Here is a 13677-nt window from a genome sequence, read left to right on the forward strand (position 1 = left end):
CAGGTGGTAATGACATGGAAAACAAGCAAGATAAAAGACTGTGAATGGCATTTTCCACTTGTTTCCTTGAACAATAGACCAAGTCCACACCACTGAGACATAAACAGCATTATTACTCATGTTCTTTAGTATGCAGTGTTAACATTCACACATGGTGGATTTAGATAATTGGTTCCAAAATTGTAGGGGTCAGTGGGTCACTGTCCAATCTCAGAACTTTGTAAGTAGCCACCACACATTTCATAAGCCACCACCTATTCTCATCATCTGACTTCAGTTGAAAATAGTACAAAATGTAAGGCCCGGATTTTGTGGGCCATTTCTACAGTCCTTCCTTATCTTTCTGAGAAGGTCTACCTATATTTTAATGGTACAACAAAGCCTAATTAAAACTGTGAAGTGATACATGTGAGCTGCCTTGGAACCACCAACTTAAGGCTTTTAGAAAGAGCGCCTTCAAACAGCTCAGATTTGCAGAGGATGAGAATTAATCTGTTTTCCCAAGGAAGCACATACTCCACTTTTTCTTATGGTACTGTGAAATATCTGAAGGAGTGAGAAAAATGGTAATATAACTTTGCACTTAGGGAATCACTGAATGTTGTGAGTGCTATTAAAATAACATGCTAGTTTAGATGTGGGTGATATATAATACATATACCATGTAAGGAAGCAGTCTGAAGAGGAAGCAGTAAGGAAGAGCTGATGCCCTTCTGGATGAATGCTGGAGGAGGAACAAATACAAGGACACACAAAGCCAGGCTGGTTATGTTTCATGCCTGAGTTCTTCATGTTTGACTGGCTGACTAGAGTGGTACACAAAAACCAGAAAGGAGAAAATGAAAACATTATTTAATGTGTTTGCAAAGGCAAAATTAAGTGAGGTTAAATGGCTTCAGAACTGAAAGTTCAGGAAGCATCCTTTAGCTGTCTAGGCTTGCGGGGCTGGATCACCAGAAGCACTTGACTCCACTGCAATAACTCCTGGCCAGCACTGAGCTGAATGGTGGTTCTAATTCCAGTTTCCAGAAAAGATAAGCAGGTAACCAGAGAGCCTGGCTATAGCATGTTGTATGAACCCTATATTTGTCCTACATGTAATCGGTGGGAAAGAAGTCAAAATGACTTGAATTACCAGTTTTGAATTAGCCCATATAGTTTGACCAACCTCGGCCTTCCCATTTAGAAGGAATTCACCCAGTTTAAAGTGAACTTAAAAGTCATTGAGGTAAATCACTAATTGCTAGGTAGGCTGAATTGGAATTAAAATGCCCGGTACGTCCTGAGTTTGGATGATGTGAGAAAGCTTGATTGTAATCAGTTTTTGTAGAAACAATTGAAGTTGGAACAATTCACACTACAAAAATGAGAGAAGCATAATGAGGAATGCAAATAGTATAATAAATGTATACATACAGCACTTTGAGCTGTAGTTTGCACTTTCTCATGAGTACCAAATGTATGGATTACATCAGATGGTAATTTCTTACAGTTACACACTGTCATGTGCCTGTAACCATGTCCACAGCCCAAACCCTGTTCTACAGTAAATAAACATGAAAAGGAAAGAGCTCTCGAGCTGAGCCAGTGGAGCCAGGGAGAGACCTCAATAAAGGCAGGCCAGACTGCCATTTCCATGCATCCTTTTTAAGTCCACCTGTGTCTCTAGTTGGATCTCCTAGCCATGGGAAAATACAGACCTCCTTATGTTCCTAATCCACTGCAAAAAGCTCATCTGCAACTCACAACAACAAAGATTTTATGCCTCTCTTTATCTTTTCTGATCTTGCCCGCCTATTTCTGTTGGTTTTCTCTAGTTCTTCTGTGTTGTAAAACAGAAAAGTCTTTCTCTAGTCCATCTCACTGGGCTGCCTGTGGTGTTAGGATTCATTGTCAAATCTCCCCTCCTTTTTTTCCACTCCTCACAAGTCCCAGGCTGTTTAATCATTCATGGTGTACAAGTTGCTTCAGGTATCTTGTCCTTTTTTCTACCTTTTGTTGTTCTTTTTTAGCATGAGAGAACTGGAGCTGCAGACAATATTCAAGGTGCTGTTTCCCCAACAAATTTCCAGCATACTATGCTATGTTTTCCTCTTTGTGCTTTCCTAACGTTACACTCCCCTTCCACCACTGAGTGCTGGGCTGACAGCTTCATAAAAACCCACCATAATCCAGAGACCTCTTCTGCCTGAGCACTGGGGTTTGGAAATCTGGCACTTCTCTCTTTGCCTTGGAAATCTGGGTTGTTTCAGCAGGGGGGGCTTTTCTTCCGAAAACCCACACCTTGAAATCTTCTTCCCAGCTGACCTTCATTTTACTGCCTAGTGAAACTGATCATCCAGAAGCACTTGCACCTCAAGCTGCTCTTCATTTTCCGGGTAACTTGTACGTTCAACACAAGGCCAAGCACAGATTTCTGTGAGACTTCATGGGGAACTCTTTCTTTCTACAGGCCTTTATGACCACTTCAGGTCAGATATCAAAACACAGACAAAAAGCATTTGTTGTACTAATCTGTATTCCCCTTCCTTCCTCCGCTCCACTTTCTTTCTTTTTCTCTTTCTTTCAGCTCGGTTGTTCTAAACATCATTTTATTGCCATCAGTGAAGCATTAGAAAGCAGCAAAACTTTCTGTCTTTCACAAACAAATGATGGTACTCTATTTTAACTGTTTTTCATTTACTCATTTGCTTGTTTAAGGCAAACAAATAAGCAGCCAGACTGTCAGCAGAAATATGTTAATCATAACACTGTGAATAAATTAATAAACATAGATCATTTTCTGGCACAAAAAGTCTGTAATTTTTGCTAACTAAACAATAAACAGAACAATTCTGTTACTGCACAACCCTCGGACTGCATTTCCCCCCATGATTTGAGGTTGGCAGTCTAACATCTTCATCTCCAGTCCCCAGTGCAGTAATCAAAATGTTCTGGCCTGCAGTGTGAGAGGCAAAAAGCATAAAAGAGAGACACAAACTTCTGAGTGAATTATCTCTGCTGGAAAGGGGAAGGAAATTCATCAGAGGTAGATGCTCAATTTTAACAGGCTTTTTCTCTGATTAGAACAATGGATGTCTCCCTCTCCAGAGGCAGCCATCCATCTCCATAAATAACAGTGGAGCATGCTACATTTAGTCACAGAAAGCCTGCTGATGGCCCTTGGCATTACTGAAACAACAGTGGCAGCAGTGCTCCCTACAAAGCCATCTACACAGGATGGTTGGATCTAGACAATCTTTAAGGTCTCTTCCAACCCAAGCCATTCTATGAGTCTATGAGTTTATGACTCTATGCAAGGCGCTACCCAGAAGTGCTCATGGCAACAATTGCCAGCTGTGGGGCAGCAGGACCAGGGAGAGGCAACCTTCCTCTGGAGCGCCTCACCTGCTGGTACAGCGACACCTTAGTGCCTTTGGGGCTGCTCAGAAATGCCCTGCAGGTGCTGGAGGTATTGGTGAGACCTGAGGTGCTTCAGAGCCTGCTCCCCACCCAGCACAGTGGATAATAAATAGGTGCTCATGTTGATAGAGCAAAAGGGACATTTTCCTAAGGCTCTTCTAGTGAGAATGTTTACAGACATTATTCCCTCCTGGTACTTACAGCTTCATCTCTGGCACAGGAGACAGATTTGGAAGAAGGAATGACGATGCAGAGAAAGAAAAGGGGTGCAAAAATCAGCATCAGGGCAGCTCACAGGGTACTCATTGTCTGTCCTTGGACAAACACGGCTCATGGAGCAGCCCCTGTGATAACACTCAGCCTTTGTGCTCCCTGCCTTTCTGTAGGAGGCACTTTCTCCAGATGAGCATTCTTGAGCAGGCTCTGGATTTATTGTCAAACACAAAGTGTGCCGTACTTCAGATGCTCTCACTTCCCCACAAGTAGCAGCAGACCGCGTTGCAGCCCGGGCTGTCCAGGGAGCATCACGTCCCCTCCCCTCCACACTTGCCTGGTCATGTTTTCTGTTCTTTGTCCAAATGTCTCTTGCATTGCTCCAATTCACTCATTTGATGCCATAACGTAGCTTACAGAAAAGGAAAATAGCACTGATTCAAGGCAAGGAACTGAGCCAGTTTTGCAGCTTTACATAAGTCTGCGGAGCTGGGCACAGGTATTTAGTTACATTAAATAATTGAGGGGGTGACTGTCTGAAATGCAACAGTTTCTTTGTTCCACATGAAAGATGATACAGGCTCAGAATGCTTCAGACACAAACTCAGAAACTAGCTCAGATATTTGAGAAACATACATTTATACAACCAGAAGCTAGCACACAGCACCCCTCCAAGCCCTCTGCCAAACCTTCTTTTCTAATTGTAAGGCCAAGTCCTGTTTGCAGTTTTGTTGGCGTTACTCTACAGCTTTCAGCAGTCACCCTGGAGTCTCACTGGTGCAAGTGTGTTTGCTCTGATCTCCAGTGTTTCCCCAACCGAGCTCACAGCTCCCTGAGCCCTCCACACCAGCTGCCCACCAGCACTCCTTGAGTGCTGGCCTGACACAAGGTGAAGCACAAATCTCAAGCCAACAGCACTCCTCACATCTGAGCATTCCCAAGACAAGCACCACAGCTCATGCCATAGCTTCTACTCACCTCTGATCACTTGGTCCTTATGGAACCTCTCAGGATTCCCACTATTTGGCTGCAGACTGCTCTGAACCCTCCCACAGCAGTGCCCAGCCATCTCACTCAGGCTCATTTTCTTGCACCTCCTCCCCCAGGACACCTGACCGCCACAGCTCCACCACAAGAGGAACGGTGACATCCTTGGTGACATCTCCTTCTATTATCAATATTCCCCATTTCCATGCACTTCATCCATACCTTGGAAATTAGGCATCATTCCAAGGAATAAAAAATATTTTAAAACCTGCAGAGCATACCTGGTTTCCTCAGAGGGCTGGAGCTACAAAGCAAGGGACAGTGGCACAGAATCACACGGGCATCCTCTCAGGGACTCCTCTGCTAGCACTGGCTGAGCACCCGGCCTGAATGATGCTGCATCTGCACAAAGTGCTGCAGTGAAGCCTCTGAGTTTCTGTTGGATGAAATCACAGCTTCCTTGCTGGTGTGCTCTGGCTCCATTTCAGCTTCACACAAGCAGCCTTTCCTGCAGAGGTCTGTAACTGGGAGGCTGCTTTCTTTTGGCTTGGATTGGGTTAAAAAATAAAGCAAAGAAAGATGAGAAGGAATGCTTTTTACTATTGGTGGCTAAGTAAACAACACAGACAGCTACAAAGATTGTGTTAAGCGGTGCAAGAGGCTGAAAGCTTTCCAATATGCCTTTCTTTTGTGTTTGCCGGAGCATTGCATATAGGCATAGAAAAAGGGAACAGTTCAGCCTTAAGGCAAAATCTGTGAACTAAGAAGGCTGTGTGAAGAACTCAGAACTCTGTCCAGTATTGCCAAAAGGCATGAGCAAATTGAGCTGATTTTCAAATAAAAGTCTCTGGTCTCCAGTCAATGCTATTTCTCTAATCACAGCATTAGGGCCATCAAAGCATGCAACTCAAATCTGCAGATATACCTCCAAGACTGTTATTTTAGATGTCTCTTTTTGAACTCCCATTCATGCAACATATACAGCAAGGACGGGATTCCCCTCTGCCAGTCATAACAACAAAATTATGTTCTAAAATACCAAAAAAAAAAAACCTATTTAATATGACTTCTCATTTTTGGAAAGTTCTTGGAAATTGTCCAGGCGTACATATAGCTCCTATTCTTATACCCAAAGAAAACTGCTTCTCAGTTTCAGGGAGGCAAAACCTGGCACAGTAGGAAATGAAATATAGCAGAAATTGCAGTCTGACAACACAGAAATCTAAAACAACACTTGTACTGTTGCTGTAGTACCTTCCTATAATAAAATCACTCACAAATCTGTTTTTACATCTGCCTGGGCATTTATGAAAGTTTTGATGGCTCTTCAGAGTTTTGCTTGGAAACTGAATACCCACAATAATCCCAAGGCATGAGGTTTTTCTTATCTAACTTAATTCTGCTATGAATTAGATACACAATCTAAACCAACATTCTTCTGTGGCCACTGGGGAGAGAGAGGAACCAGCAGACAAAGCACTATATCCTAAAAGATGCTTATAGCATAAGTGGGATGAACTGGCCCCTGAAAATGCTCCTCTCTATCCTCACTAGCTATGGGATGAGCCTAGGCAATTGCCCTAAACAGTCTGAAGTGAGGTTGAATGCAAACCATCCTTGCTTCTTCTATGCTCAATTGAAACCACATCTGTGTAAGCGTTGTACACATCAACTGCTTGAGCACATGCCTCCATTTTTCCAAAAGAGCCCCTGAAAGGATGCAGGCATGAGAAGGAAGTATCTATGGATAACCAGTAAAGAGTTTGTGCTTTGACAACATCCTCAGGGTTCACTGCTTCTTTAGTGAACTGCAACGGCGCTGTGAAGTTGCACATATCCAAGTTGAGTGGCAACTGCTTGTACTGCTTTGCACGTCTGGAGTTTCTAGTCAAAGACAGTGTCCCATATCAGCACACGCTGTGCTCACAAACGCTCACTGTTGCAAGAATGTGTGAAATATTGTTCAAATATTTCAAATATAGGGTTCAAAGCTGTAACTATCTTAATGATTTTTGTGATTCACATAAACTTGATCTGCATGGACACATGCCACTTCTCTTTCACTGTCATACTCCTAAGCAGTGCCCTGCCAGAGTCCCTGCAGCCACAGAGAAAGTGCTTTCAAAACCTTTCCCTCTTGTTTTAGCATAAGAGCCAAAACTGCGGAGTGACCTTGAGAGATTTAAACAGTGGGAAGTTCAGTATCAAAAAATGACATGAGACAGTCACGCACAAAGGGAGATGATACAGAAGTAAGTGTGGTCCGGTGCTGAGATTCAGGCTGCAATGCCCAACAGCACAGCCACCTGATGAAGGCCCAGCAGTCTGCACCTTGAAGATGTAAGTGCTCTTCTGGGGGAGGGCGGGAGTGTCAGGCTTTCAGGTCCATATGGGTGCAGTACAAAGTCAGCTTGCCACGTATTCGCTCACATCCAGATGGGATACAAATCCTGACATGAATATCATTTTAAACAGGCACTCAGAGCAGATTGCAAGTATGTGCAATTTCAGAGTAGAAAAGCCCAAATGCTGCACTCACTCAGCACTGAAATGATATCATTTACATGGCCTGTGTGTGTCACAGCTGACGGCGATGGAGTGGGAGTGATGGCAATGGCTTTCTTCAGGCAGAACAATCGCGTTGCTATGCTATTTCTGAGCCCTCTGCTTACCTCTGTTGCTGGAAATGACTTACATGGGTTTCTAAATCCGTCTCTATTGATTAGCACTCAGTGCGTGGCTGCATGGCTGAGTGTAACGATCACGACTCCCATACCTTTTGTTATTCCCAAAGCACAGAAGATCGTTCTTTCTTTCTTTGGTTGCAGGATGTTCTTGTTAGCTCAGCTTAGGGTTGTGATACCTCAAAGGCTGGAGTATTCACGATTTGCTTTTGAACTATCTTAGGTCAGCAACAAATAGGAAAAAAAAAAAAAAAGTGCATGTTGATGCTTCTGAATGAAGCTATGACTATCCGCCAATACATCAAGAAAATGCAAAACCTCACACAGACCATCAGTTGTTGTTGCACTAGGTATTGTAGTGGCTATCTTTATCACTAAAAGTGCTTGGGTTTCCTGCAAGTATATTCATTACACTTCCAGACAATTTTGGTTTACACTGCTTGCAAGTCTATGCTTTGACTAAAAAATAAAGCTGATTGTCCATCAGAAGGGTCTGTTAACACTTGCCTTTAAATGCAAACATAACATTATACAGCCACCATTTCCTGGCAAATCTCTGCATTCTCTCTGTGCTCATTTCTGGTGCTACTGTGTTTATGGCTCTAAATAACTACACAGATGATGCGCTCCAGCTCCTTTCTTAAGGAGCACTTGATATCAGATGTTAGTAAACATAAATTTATTCAGCCACTTTCTTCAGTGCATCTTGGTAAGAGTTCGCTGAAAACACAGCTAAAATCATACCCGGTTATACAATTGGCCACAATGTTTGTTGTGTATTTTCAGTAAGATTCTCAGATTAGACATTAACAATTATCCCAGTGTAGTTCAGTGAAAAGAGAGTACATGGCCTATTAGGGTATGTAATGTGCCTGGTCATGTGATATTCATGTCCTAGCCTTTCCACTAAAGCCCTGCAATGTCTGCCTCAACGTGGATCGGTGTCAGCCACTATTCTCTGAGCTTACTCAGAAGATTAAGCCACAGCTTTAAGTTCCTGAAGAGGTTTCTTGGGGGCCTCATCTTGCTGCTGTGGTGTATCACTTACCCTGCCTCAGCACATTGCAGTAGAACCTGGAGTGGGTTGCAGGGTGACCACTGCCACGCTTCTTGTCACACTGGTGAGCTGTGGTGTGGAAGTGTCCGGCTCCTCATTGGATACAGATACACTCATCTCCCCATCCAGCATTTCTGCAGTTTCCATTCTTCATTCAGGGACTAGGAGTTGATTTATGGTCAGAGCATGGATCAACAAGAGGTTGCAAAGAGCTGTTTCTAGCACAGCATCGACTTATCCCACCAGACTGCTGTTTAAAGGTATCTGACAATAATGTCATGCATCTGGGGAGAGATCTTAATGTTTCTGTCTCTCCCTGCAAAGTTCCTCAGCTGTTTCTCAGCTCTTATGAGACCAGGAGGGAGTGAAAATCGATCATTTGCCTTCACTTCCTGTCTGAGGAAAGGACTTGAAACTGGTGCTGGTACTGGGGGACTGAGTGGAGTAGCCCACCAGACATCACAGTACTTCATCACCTCCCCCAGTACAACAGGAGTTCCATCTGGAAAGAAGAAGCTGTTGCTTTCAGCAGCTGGGAATGGTGTCCAAGTCAGCATGGCTACAGACAGAACAGATATGGACATGGTGGGTACAGGAGGACACTTACCTCTAGTTGTTTGCTGAGTGTTAGTGAGGTCAGGTTTGCTTCCTCTTGTGCTGACTTGATCAGACAGTTCATGAATAGAGGTTTTCACAAGGCAGCACAGGAGACCAGAGACTCGACCCTGTGCAATGCACTTTGCATGCCAGCTGCTTTAGCACATTCTCCTCGTGCTGAACGCATTTAGAAACTCACGCTTCATGTGTGACAAAGTGTCACCTCTGCACCACCAATACCCCCCTGGCCAGTGGCAGCAATACTAGGCCCTTTAAGAAAGCAAGATATCTGTTCCTGGTAACACAAAATCTACAAGAGATGAATGAAGAAGGTTACAAAAATTAGAAGATGATACCAGTGTAGACAGTCAGTGCTGATTTAGCTGCAACATATGACAGTTCTTAGCATCCTTCATAGGATGCTAATCTTTATCTTGGCAGCCTGGTATATAAAACCACAATCACAGGATACACAAATGACTCACCCTGGGGGGCTCTGCTTTTCCAGTGCTGTTGCAGTACTCTGCTTATAACCTGTACAGAGCATCATTGAAGAGTCAACATAGGCTGGGATGGGTATCCTCTGTTGCACGCTCTGCTGCTCTCACAACAGCTTCTCTTGAGCCTATTTATGGTGTAACAGCTCTTATTTCTGCTTGTAGGGCTGAAAGAGAAACACAGTGTGACTCGGACACAGATGGAGGCTGTCATTTTGACAAAATGGCCAGAATCAAAGTGTGTACCTGCAGGGTAAGATCCATTCTGAAACGAGATTCTTTATTTGCACCCTGACCTACAGTAAAACAAACAACCCACATCTATAAACTTAGTCTAAGCATACTACAATTAAAAAGAGATTTTTTGCTTTGTTTCTTTCTGTTTTTTTTTTTCATTGCTGCTTTTTATTACTAACATGGGAGGAGGATGGTCTTGTGATCACTGTTGCAAGCTACAGTCAGGAGATCAGCTTTTCCAGTTTATCCAAAGTAACTTTAGTCTCTGTTCACCCTGAAGGACAGTGTGATGTTCTTCTTTAAGGCTTTAAGAACTTCTAAGATGAAAAAAATGCTTTCAAGTTCTCTGTCCACAATGTTAAATCTTTAATGTGGCAAGACCCCTGTGCGTAAGCACAGTTTTCACAAACAAACCACTTTGGTCAGGGAAAGAAGGTCTGTAATGTAGAAATGAAAGGCAGAAATGTGATGTTAGTGATTGGAGAGAAATGAAAAGCCTGTAATTCCTTGACTGTGGACCAGATATAACAGGTCTGTGGAACTATCTATGTGCTTCTAGCACTGAAATTGGTGTCCAGGGTGACAAGGCCAGGTTGTGATCAGTGCTGGGGAAATAGCATCTGCACACAGGACCTATTCAGAAGTCCTTTGGAATGTGTACAATGCACTGCCATTGCCTGTTAATCTGAGAAATCAAACCAAGGCCTTTCTTCTCCCAAGGAAACGTGGCATTGCGCCCTCTTCTCAGGACATTATTTACCCTTCATGCCTAGAAGGTACAGGAACAGGCTGTCCAGAGAAATTGTGGATGCCCTGTCCTGGAGGTGTTCAAGGCCAGACTGGATGGGGCCCTGGGCAGCCTGGTCTAGTATTAAATGGGGAGGTTGGTGGCCCTGCGTGTGGCAGGGGGGTTGGAGATTCATGATCCTTGAGGTCCCTTCCAACCCTGGCCATTCTGTGACTCTGTGATTCTGTGAAAGCAACTGAATTTAGGTTAGTGATCTGACTTCCCTTTATGTCCCTAGTTCAATTTTCTTAAAAGCCACTGCCCTCCACAGTTTGTTTCACAGAGCTGCACAGGAACGCACACCGTCAGGAAGGATTCCCTCCTGATAGCGAAAAACAGTTTCACGCAAAAGGTGAGTCTGGTGCATAAGGCTTAATTGCAGTAGATATGAAATCCATGAAATAAAGAATCATGCACTGCCCTGTATAAAACATTTTAAATCAGGGACACAGGGATAATCTTTTTTCCTGCTTTCTATAATACTCCTCCATTAGACCAAATTGTTCTTTGACGAGGCCTTGGAATTGTTCTTTCAATAGATCTGCAAAATCTCGGCCATATCTGCAATGTCAAAAATTCCAGATTTAAAATCTAGTCATTGGGTCAAGCTTTGGGTAACTAGGCCAAGTTACATCTCCAACAGAAAATTTGACCAAATGAGTGGACTGCATACATCTAAATAACTATTGCTTAGTTATAAGTCTATACATACATAAATAACTTTTCTTGCAAGTGAGCTTGGGATAAGCACCCAGCATGGCCACTGGCCGTGACTCACCAATGAGATGCCATTTTCAGGTCACTGTCACGTAAGTACAGAACAGTTAGCTCTCAAATGTGTTACAGAAACGAACACAGCAAGCTAAAGCGTGAAAGGCTGCAGTGTGCAACAGCCCTGCTTATCAGGAAGGAGGCAGCCCTGACAGTGAGTGCAGGCTGCTGTGAGCTGCTGGAAACTTCAGAGATGGCAGGCTGTGGCAGGAAATAAAAAAGCACACTGAATAAATCATTTGATGCTCTGATTAAGAGGCATGGGACTGTGTATCATGTGATAGTTAAAGCTGTAAGCTTCAGCCTTGAATTTGCTACTTGAGTGGTCTGAATGGGCAGATGGTATTCAGGAGCAGGATTACTGTTTTTAGCAAAACAGGCCAAACCTACTCACTTAGAAGTGAAATAAAAATTTGAAGATCATTATCTCCGAATGTGTATGATTTTCTAAAGAGAGGTAATGAATCAAGCTCATAATAACTGCATTATTTTCAACAAGAAATCATTCAGAATAGCAGAGGAACACTTTGCCTTTGTTTCCTATATGTCAGCTAAGGACACGTGCATTTTCCAGTGAGAAATATGCCTCCAAATGAGAGAGGTTCAGCTGGCTGCTAATGGCCAAAGTATCAATTTTCCTGAACTACCCAAGAAGGCCACAGGCTAGGTGACATGGAGAAGCAAATAAAATCATGTGCTAACAAGACAAACATGGTTTGCAGTGCCTGCCTTTCTGAACACTGATTTTCAGGGTGCAGGCCAGCACCCTGATGGCCAGCATTTGTCTTTGCTGTTAGACCCCCAACCCCAGCACATTAGCAAGAGTAGTAATAGGTAAAATGCAGGCCCCTCCCTTCACCTTTCCGTGCTGCTCAGTGCCTGCTTTGTCCTGGGAGAGTCACCGAACTGCCTCAGCACTATCTGACACCAGAATCCCAAGGCAAGCTTGGCAAGTTTCACTAAGCCCCAAAGCCCTGTAGGTAGTGCCCCAAAAGCACTGCTCGAACAGGTAGGGCCAGCCTATGCTGCTGGAAGAGGCAGGAGGTTTCCTCACTCCAGGCAGGGGAGCAGCAGCTCGTCAGCCCCAGCAGAAGGAGGCCACCAGCCTGGGACAGTGCTGCTCGTAGTGAGAAACAGTGCGGCTTTCCACTACTTCTGATTCACCAGCCTCGGGAGCATAAGGAGGTGGTGCCTGGGGCTCTCACTCTGCTTGGGCAAGGAGACAAGCACAGCTTTGCTCCACAAGTTGCAGGAGACATGGCATGGAGGAAGTGAAGGAGAGGGGTGGAGGCCCAAGTGAGCTCTCACAGAGCTGAGTGTGAAGAAGGTGCCCGTCACCTGCCATCTCTCACATGTGAGATCTGATTTCAGCTGGGCCTTCAGAAACAGTGTGTGCAACAGCCAAAATCACCTTAGTGCATCCACTGGGAGAAAGGGCACTGCCATTCACGTACAGCAATATATAACTAACACAAACAGGGTCCACACTGGATTGGGACCCCTGTAGCGGGCACTGCAGAAATTCCATGTAAGAAAGCCTTTGCCACAAGGGGCCCGCACTGCAAACAGATCCACTGGTGAAAAGGAGGGAGAGAGAGGAGGCAACTGAACATCACCATTTTACCCAGAGGAAGAAAAGAAGGACTGTGGGAAACAAAGAACAAATGTAAGAAAAGACAGTGAAGCTGCCTGGAACTGAAGGTACCGTGTCAGACAGATGGCAAAGAGGTTGGCTGAGGAGGTAGCCAGGGACACCATCTAGTGTGAGTACCTCATCTGTACCCCCTCACACTGCTCTTGCTTAAATGCAGTCCCCTGCATCAGCTGGTGCTGCTTCTGCTGACAAGGAGACAGAGGCTGTTCTGCGCAGAGCAGATGTCAGTCAGTACAGCCCTGAAGAGCAACAATGTTAGATCAGTATCACACCAATTTGTGTGCCAGAAGGTGCAAGCGATATCTTAACTGATTGCTAAAATATATCAAGGTATAGCCCAGCTCCCCAGACTGACAGACTTCATTCTGTGGTGATGCTTTTATTCCAAGCTCCAGACTCTTCTACAACTAATCAAAGCACAATTCTTGTTTCGTCTGCCTGTGCCCACACATGAATTTCAGATGCATGATTGTAACACTTTTTAAGATCACGAGAAATACCAAATGGAGGCTTTAGGAAAGCAGATCCGAGTACTTAACCACAAGACACACTGTATAAGTGGAGCCCCTGGAGTGCTTTGCCAGGCCCAGAGAGCACTGTGCTGCCTGTCAGCAGCTGTAGCAAAGCCTGGCAGCTCTGGTGACGTCCCTGCAGTGTGGGTTGGCCAGTGGCAGCTCTTCTCCATCTTCTCCACATTTCAGCTAAAGGATGTTTATTGATTTTGTGTCTCCTGTGGCTTCCTGTTTTTCTCTCTCTCTCTTTTTTTTTTTTTTTTTTTTTTTTTTTTTTT

At 44.2% G+C, this 13677-nt stretch overlaps 1 long non-coding RNA gene across 3 annotated transcripts in view; it reads right to left on the minus strand.

The window, feature by feature from the left end:
* Nucleotides 1–766: 766 nt before the first annotated feature.
* The window catches only part of LOC122165316, a 17002-nt gene continuing 4091 nt past the window's right edge, over nt 767–13677 (minus strand). The window contains exons 3-5 of one of the 3 annotated variants that reach the window (XR_006170448.1): nt 9427–9605; nt 8336–8903; nt 767–7505 (exon numbers count right to left, since the gene is read on the minus strand). This is a non-coding gene — a long non-coding RNA (uncharacterized LOC122165316). Of the gene's footprint in view, nt 8904–9426; nt 9606–13677 lie in introns of all 3 variants that reach the window. The other 2 variants (XR_006170449.1, XR_006170447.1) reach the window with 2 other exon arrangements.

Source organism: Centrocercus urophasianus, unplaced genomic scaffold (genome assembly GCF_019232065.1).
Source record: "Centrocercus urophasianus isolate 14NV4802_14NV808 unplaced genomic scaffold, USGS_Curo_1.0 seq_10, whole genome shotgun sequence".
Lineage (NCBI taxonomy): Eukaryota > Metazoa > Chordata > Aves > Galliformes > Phasianidae > Centrocercus > Centrocercus urophasianus.